The sequence below is a fragment of the Pelobates fuscus genome, chromosome 8 (genome assembly GCF_036172605.1).
Source record: "Pelobates fuscus isolate aPelFus1 chromosome 8, aPelFus1.pri, whole genome shotgun sequence".
Lineage (NCBI taxonomy): Eukaryota > Metazoa > Chordata > Amphibia > Anura > Pelobatidae > Pelobates > Pelobates fuscus.
Window position 1 is genome coordinate 27,684,059 of NC_086324.1, and position 7,933 is coordinate 27,691,991.

The window sequence follows — 7,933 nt, forward strand, 5'->3', positions numbered from 1 at the left end:
TTAAATTAGTTAAGGTAAAGCTGACCTTAGGCACTATGTAAATGGTCTTGCTGCTTCAGTCTCTCTAACACTGTGGTATGTCACCTTTCTTATACACTCACTACATACACTTTTTCTCTGTTCCAAACTCTGTAACAGGAGGTAAGGAGAAGAGTGGACCAGCAAGTGCTAGGAGACAGTCCTTACAAAGTGTAGAGCTAGCACATCATTAGATTGATTTATGTCAAGCTCAGGGTGCTGTCTGCACAGTATGCCCTTGGTTGGTCATCCTGCATGATTGGCAGGCAGCCTGATGGGAATTCACGCCAGGCTGACCACATGATTCTTCATGCAGACACGCCCCCTTTTGGTGTATGTTTTTCCATTTGGTTGGTTCTGGTTACGTGATTCACATCAGTGGTCCACCCTTTTACCCGGCTCACCGAAATCCTGCTTCACCGGACACTGCTGTTACGGGGTGTGGATTTACTTGAAAGATGAAAGTGAGAGATTAGCATAGGGTATGTGTTTTCTGATAGCTAAATCCTGTGAGATTCCCTGCAGCACCACCTCCACCAGATATATGACTGGTTTAGTGCTTTCTGTTGATAAGATTCTGTAATGAACATAATTGTCAGCACCAGGCCCAATGAACTCTTAATCCGTCCCTGCTGAGCTGGTATGTCTCTACAGAAGGAAGAGTATAGCCATAAGGAAAGAAATTATTCATATGCAAAATGAGGCTAGTAAAATGTGTTTCATCACCTAAGAAAGGGGAAAATAATAATAACAGTTAATGGAGCAACTGTAAGCCAGGATTTACATTGAAAAAAAAAAAAAAGATATTTAATTCTATATACATGCTTTACAAATCTACATGCACATAGAATATAAAAAATATATATATATATTAATTTAAATAATAATAATAAAATAATCTTCATAAGTAAGTTGCTCAAAGTAAATAATTACTGTAGGACAGAGGACAACAACTCCATCTACATCTTGGCACAAACAGATTTTGTTAATTTACTCAAATATACCTCTAGCTAAAACTGTAAATATACACAGCCTAAATATACCTTTATCTTTATCTACACTAAGATATATAAAAATGCAGTTATGAATTGCACAATGTATACTTATAATATTGGGGGGAAAGCCCTTCTTTTTAATTTATCTTAATCAGTTTACAGAAATTATTGAAAGACATCCAAGAGTTGGCAGGAATCCTAAACTTTGTAACTTGAGCTAATTGCCCACTTACATAGTAAGTTAGTTTAGTGGAAGTTAATTATGACACACTTCTATTGACGGTTAACGGGTGTATCCTATTCATGTTACATGACCTCAGATATTTCATAAATATATATCATAGATTTAATTCCTTCATCATCAAAGTATCATTCTGTTACACAGATACATGTAAAAAAGGGCGTGAGAATGGAAATTGTTCATGCATTACTGGACAACGTAAGAAAATTGTCTGGCAATTTGGCATCTCAGACATTCTTGTGTTTATGAATCAAGTAAAATATATATATAAAAAAAATATGTCCAGGAGCATAGTATGCTTGTGTTTCTGCCTATGATCAATGACTGTCTAGTCTGGACCCTTGTTAAACTCTATGAATCACTGTTATAAGGTAACTAGTTTTAGATGAGGTTCTCAGAATTATTAATGAAACATTGTTTTGTATTTTAAATATAAATTACAGTAAATGTTATGAAGAATAAAATCCATCCTAAAATTGGGGAACAGCTTTGAATTTCTATTGAACTGGATCTGGCTCTAAAGGGTCCCACTTGGGCTCACAATTTCTACTCACCACACAAATGGCTAGTGTAAATTTAGATCTGGGGAGTAGAAATGGACCTCTGGTTAGTATGGCATGTACTCCAAGCGTGCAGTGGTGAGTAACTTTTAATGGCTGGCTAGTAATGTAGGACTTAACATTTTAAGCATTTGTAATTTATATATGAAGTTTGTGCTTAAAGTATCCAGCTATGTAATATGAAAAATAGAGACATTTATTGAAGAAAATAATAGAAACATTGTACCAAGGACAATGATGCTTTAGTCCCCTTTAAAGTAGGCACCTTGGGACCTCACACAGTTAATGGAATAGGGAAGTTTGACAGCCAAGGAGGTATTTCTGACATTAGTTACAAAAGTGCAGATTGCAAACAGAAATCACCACTTTCATACAGTGCAAGGAGAAATGCTCATGTGTGTTCCGTTAAGTATAAGTTCTTAGACAGGGCTTAGAAAAGGGCTTCGGATCCATATATTTGCTTGGTACCACTCACCATTCTTATTTGAAGAATGAAAAGGGGGCTTCAAAACTGTATCCCACCTAGGGTCCTATGGGATCTTTGCTCAGGTCATAATAACCAAAAAAACACGTCTAGCATTAGTATTAGATCAAGTGATACACAACATTTAAAGCTACAGCATTTGACACAATTATTGCCACACTGAGAATCGGCATCCAAAAATCAGTATTCTCTCTATATCCATATGTCTACGTTAAAAAATGTAAAAAAAAAAAAATACATAATCATAGCCGACAGGCATTTACAGATTACATTCATGTGGTTGTTTTGTGTCCATTTTTCATGGAGGGACGCAGCTTTAAACACCTACTAATTAAAGCAATGGGTCTTTGTAATTATGTATGAATTACTGCCTCTGCAAACATGGGACAGAATGTCATAATTAGTAGCATCTTGTTGGATTCTGAAGATCAAACAAACAGTTTATATGTAGGTTTCCAGACTATACACTTGGCAACATTTGTTATACAGACTGTTAGAATACATGTAACTATGGCAAGTCTTATAAAAACACAAAACAAAAAAATAAATCACAAATATTTGTGGAACTCTTGGGTGAGCAAGCAATCCGATACTGAATTTGGCTTTGCAACACTGCTTGGCATTCTCCCTTAAATCTTGCTATCTTTCTTTTTCTTTTTTTTTTTTATTTCTCCATATTTATGGGCTTTTTAAATTCTTTTTTCAGTGTCTTGCCTCTTGTAGCCAGCTCTCAGGAATGGAGGTGCATTTCTTTTGAATTATTTTAATGAAATGATTGCGGACTCCTCACATCTCTTTCTTTCTGATTCCAACCTGGAGTAAGAGTAGAGTTGTACAGTTTCTTCTACTTCATTAAATGTTATTAGAAAAGGAAACAACATACGTCCTAGTATACAGATTAATAGCCTTTTTATGGTTTGTGGGTATATTTAAAGCAATGGCCTCAAAAATACTTACCTGGCGGTACTTTCCAGCCCTTCAGATAGTTTCATATGGCCCGCAGTCACACATCCCAGAATAAAGCGGTATATCTGAATCTTGGGCATATCTCTATATGTTTGGTTTGCTGGTGGCATGTTCTGGATTAGGGCCATGCTCTTTACCTTATTTGCTGTTGTTGAGGAGGCTATGTGCTCCTGCCAGCCTAATTAGTGTCTTTCTGTAGTAGCCTGATGTACAGAGTGCTTAAAAATCATCTCCATTCCTCCATCCCTCCACTAACAGCTAGCCTGGCTGTGTTTGCTTCTCTACCCGAACCCATCTATAGTTGAATTATAGTTAACATTAAACTGGATAAATACACAATTTCCAGGTTTGCCCTGCTCTTCTGTATCCCTCCCAGGGGCACACAAGAGATATCATCATTAGTTACAAAAGTGCAGATTGCAAACAGAAATCACCACTTTCATACAGTGCAAGGAGAAATGCTCATGTGTGTTCCGTTAAGTATAAGTTCTTAGACAGGGCTTAGAAAAGGGCTTCGGAACCATATATTTGCTTGGTACCACTCACCATTCTTATTTGAAGAATGAAAACGGGGCTTCAAAACTGCATCCCACCTAGGGTCCTATGGGATCTTTGCTCAGGTCATAATAACCAAAAAAACACAACGTGATGGGGAACAGATCTCTGTGAATGTTCTGCATACTGTGCAGGTCATATGGACGGAGGCTGCAGGGACGTACATATGATGGCACACTTTGCAGCTTCATCAGCCTCTCCCTGTCAAATCTGTATACATTACATGTTCCATGTGCAAAGGACTGGCTATAGAGATCTGGGTGGTTCCCCCACGCCCCTAACCAAGGCCAAACAATGCCAGCTCTCTTCTAAACATTCTAGTGCTCATTCATATTGTAATTCCCATCAACTTGCTATGTTATCTTTATTTGCTACAACCCAACAATTGCATATTATTTTGGCCATTTAATAATAATAATAATAATATGGAAAAACAAATAATATGTTTGTACTGCAGCAGTAACTATTATGTTCCAAATTTCCTTTGGATGTAAAGCTAGCGTGCGGACTGTTCATCAGGATGTTCATAAAATGGTGTTTTGTGACATTCACATGCCTAGAGTAGGGTAAAGCTTAATGTCATTGAACTCTAGAACATTGGAAAGGCATTCTAAGAATCAATCAAACAGGCCTCTCCATCAAACATGGAGAATTATGGTATTGTGCTAAATATTTATGGTTGTAGCTAAGAACCTAATGTCAAGTGGAGGGAGATCTTAACAGTGTTACAGCAACAGTGATCTTGGGAATGTTCAGCTTTAGCATAATGTGATACAATACATGGTATGAAACACTAAGTAGATTATTTAAAACTGACAAAGATAAGTTGCTATACTGTTCATGATGGGTAGGAACGTTTTTGTCAGCGAACTACAATATTGGTCTTAAGGCTTGAGTATGGAATAAATCATAGTTTAGAAGTTAGATGATATTGTTTATCCCAAGGATAAATGTATTTAAAAACATGTATTATAGATGGAGGAATTCACTCTTTCATACTCACAGAGAGAAAGTGATGTTTTTTGTATGAGGATAGGAATAAGTGTATATGACGCAGTGAAATTACGAACATTAAACCTTTTTAACGTCAGACAGATCTATTGATTGCTAGGATAACTCATTTGCAATGTTTGCCAAATAACTATAATAGTAACAGAATGTCCACAGACTTGTCTACTTGAAGATTATTGAAAACCTGATATGTTCTGCTTAGGTATGTTTTTGCTTTGTAAGTGTTACCATGGATAAACTTTGATACCTCTTTTTGAAAATGTTTTATCCTATCTGTAATGACTCACAAAGCAATTGTATGGAGCTGCACTGTACACACTCATGGATAAATGTTACCCGCTTACTCAACAACCCTTTATTGAGGGTTTATTAACTGTGTATGCTTATATAAAACATACTGGTTTTGTGCTGCGCTAGGCATGACAAAACTTGGGACCACTCCTCTCCCCCCTTCCAAATGTATCTTCCTGACAGACACACACCCTCACTGATATATTCACTGACACACACTCACTTACAGATGCACAGTCATTATCACACACATTGTTTAACCAACACACACTTTCACTAAAACATACACATTCGCAGACATGCACACTCACTCATTCATAAATACACTCACTCACAGTTACACACACACTCACATTCACCGACAGACACACATATACACTAACTGGCAGACACGCATTCACCGACAGACGCATGCACACTCACTGACAAACACGTATACACTCACTGAAAAACACACATACACACTCAGTGACAGACACACACTCATTAACACATGCCCACTCTAACAGACACACACTAACAGACTTACAGACACACAATAAAACTCACAGGCACACACACTCTCACTAACAGACACACTAACACTCACTAACAGATCACACACTAACACACTCACTAACAGACACACTCACTAACAGATCACACACTAACACACTCACTAACAGACACACTAACAGACACACACTAACACACTCACTAATAGACACACACCAACATAATCACTAACAGATCACACACTAACAAGCAGACACACTAATACTCACTAACAAACACACACTAACACACACACTAACAGACAAACACTCACTAACAGAGACACACTAACACTCACTAACAGACACACACTAAAACTCACAGACACACACACTCTCACTAACCGACACACACTAACAGACACGCACTAACACTCACTAACAGACACACTCTAACACACTCACTAACAGATCACACACTAACACACTCACTAACAGACACACACTAACAGACACACAATAAAACTTACAGGCACACACACTCTCACTAACAGACACACTAACACTCACTAACAGATACACACTAACAGACACACTAACACTCACTAACAGACACACACTCACTAACTAACAGTCACACACTAACACTTACTAACAGACACACTCACTAACAGACACACACTAACACTCACTAACAAACACACACTAACACACTCACTAATAGACACACACACTGCACTCACTCACAGACACACACTAACACTTCCTAACAAACACACACTAACACACTCACTAACAGATCACACACTAACACACACTAATAGACGCACACACTAACACACTGACAATTTTAAAAAAAAATCAATCCACCCTACCTTTGGGAATGCTGGAGTGGATTTTTCCCTGTGGTCCAGTGGGGCTGGCTGCTGCTTAGCGGGCGGGCGATTGGCCGGCAGACAGGGGAACGTTGGAGACAGGCGGCAAGGGAGCTCTGATCTTCCTGCTCAGCTCCCTCGTGCACCTCTTAGTGATGCAGGGGCCGGAGTGATGTCATATTCCGGCTCCGGCATCACTGTGGTGCACATGAGGGAGCTGAACAGGGGAGAGCTCAGGGAACAGTGCTCCCTCACCGCTCGCCTACATCAGCACTTGTGAGCCTTAGGAGGCCCTGAGGAGGCCAGCTGGCCAGCTCTTGGGCCCCCCAGGACAAGAGTCTGGCAAAGCATTTGCCAGGGCATTTAGGTGGCGGCTTTCTTTGCCGCCCCCCTGAAAGTGCCACCCAAGGCAAATGCCTTGTCAGCCTCATGCTAAATACAGCGCTGATAAAACCTATACTACACCTCTGTGAATCAATGGTACATACTTACATATACATTATTAGTATTTCTAAGTGGGGAGGATTCATTTCAGAATGGGTGTCATCATTTAAAGGAACATTCTAAGGTATTTATTTAATTGTGCGTGCTCTTTTTTGTTGTTTAGATTCAGGTCACCCACTTTTAAAAATTTTAAAAAAGCAGAAAAGCATTTAAACTCACATATACAAGAACAGATTCTGTCAAGAATCTGCTCCTAGCCTTCCGGGGTCATTCTACTGGATGATCTCAGTCCAATCCAATGTTTCTCATAGAAGAACTCTGGGGGCCCTTTGGTGCATGTGCATCATTCCTAAAGCTTCGCCATTAAGATGCATTCACAGCTTTCTGCATCCTCAGGCTAAGAGTGATGATGCTGAATGTCAAGACTTTCGATTTTTTAAGGTCTTCATGAGGATATGACTCTACTGGTGTCATCTAGTGCTATTTGTAATGATACTGGAGGTACCCATTGCTTCTCATTGATAAATTCAGCTTAATTCAATGTTTCTCTATGAGAATCACGTGATCGTAGATTGTGGTGATTTCTTCTCTATGAGAAGCATTGGATTGGACAAAACTGATCACGACTGATGACTTAATCGGAGGAGCAAGTCCCATTCTTTTCAAATAATTTGTATTGAATATTTTGCAATAACTTTTTTATAGGAAAAAAGCAACAAATCTGAAAGGGAATGAGACAAAAATGGGAAAAGGGGAGAAAACTGAAATATACAAAGACCCATCCCCAACAAATATATATATAATACAGAAGAGGGACCACAAGACATGTGAGTGATCATGTAACACGACAACAAACATAAGAAAACGAGAGTACGGTTAGTATTCAAACACATTTATTTAACAAACAGCATGCTCACAAGATAGTTGTGGTTTACAAAAAAATTTAGATTCCGTGGATATCATGTCTGCAAAATAATCAAAGAATTGCACTTTTTCAGTCACTCCAGTTACTCACAAACA